This window comes from Mesitornis unicolor, unplaced genomic scaffold (assembly GCF_000695765.1).
Source record: "Mesitornis unicolor isolate BGI_N332 unplaced genomic scaffold, ASM69576v1 scaffold8664, whole genome shotgun sequence".
Lineage (NCBI taxonomy): Eukaryota > Metazoa > Chordata > Aves > Mesitornithiformes > Mesitornithidae > Mesitornis > Mesitornis unicolor.
In genome coordinates, this window is record NW_010182008.1 from 45,219 (window position 1) to 46,727 (window position 1,509).

Below are 1,509 nucleotides of genomic sequence, written 5' to 3' on the forward strand. Positions count from 1 at the left end.
ACTGATTTCCATATAATTGGTTTTCACAGCATTTACAGGTAATGGAGATTCCATGACCTGTCTATGCCATCTGTTTCCTTATATGAACTTTTCAGACTGCCAGAGCTTACCTCATGTCTAAAATAGATCCTTCTTGCTGCTACTTGAGTCCACTGCTGCATGTCCTGTTCTCACCGGCATTGACAACAGTTTGTTTTTGCAGCCAACTGCATTGTCACTTCAGTGTTCTCAGCCCTGGATGAAACAAGTTTATATTTTCTAAGTATTTTCTCAGATTTTCATGTTTTCCAACTTACACTGCTGCCTTCCATATTTGTTGCATTCTGATTCATATTTACATCGTGGTGTCCACTGCTGGACCAGGTCTTCTAGAGGAGAGCATTACTCTGCAAGCCCTACAAAACACACCGACATCTGTCCCAGCACAAGGGCTGCGTGTTCATTTTTTACAACAGCACAGTGTTGTCGACATGTTTAGTTTGTGATCAGCTATGAAGCCAAGCTACAAAATTGCTCTTAGGCTATTTATTTCCAATCTTGTATCCATGCAGTTGGCTATTTCTATAACACTGCAGTACTTCCCAGTGAGTCTTACTGAAATTGCATTCTACTTATTTAATGATGTTTATCTGCATTATGAAGGTGGTTTTGAATTCTGATTTTTGCCTTCCAAAATACTTGCAAGTCTTGAACCATCCTAAAACTAAGTATTTTGCACTAAGTTGGTAAAAATCAGAGTGAAAACTTAACTAAATGCTCTTAAGGCTCTGGCAGTCTCAAGGCACTGGAATCAGGTTCACCTGTAATGAATTAGCTCTGTTTTGGGCTAACAGAGGAACAGCAGCTAAACCATGCAGTGCAGAAACTTTTGTGCACTGAAACATGCACAAGACTTTATGCCATTCAAAAACTACTAAATAGGTTGCAAAAAGCTCAGTTCACCATGACAGGAAAGAAGAAAAAACTGGCAAGCTTCTCTGAAGAATGGCTCTAGGAGTTCATCATCATTGGCACCTTGGCTTACCAATGACATCTCGAACTCTAACTGCTTCTCCACATAAACATGTGACAGGCTACAGTTAAAAAGAAGCTTTTTAATTATCTTGTTAATTTTAGCCAATAAGATGTTTTATTATTAAGGCTATTTTGTAGTTACACCTTATATAGCAGCAAAGTGGAAAAACTCATTCATCTTTCCGAAACAGCGCTCAGTTTAGTTGTCTCCAAGGAGTAAAAGGTAGGAGCTCATCTGCACTTACGGAGAAAATGCTGATTTTTCAATTACAGCAAAGCACTGACTTTGGATTTTGATAGCTACTTTTCACTGAACTATTTATACACTGCAATATAATACATCAGAGAGAAAAAGACTCGTAGTTTTTGCTACAACATGAGAGCTGATAAATTGATTCTGCAACTTGGGAGACAAAATAGTTTTTTTTTCTCATTTCAAATGTCTTAAAAATACCAGTTGTCAGTAAAAGATAATTTTTCCCCACAACTGACTGT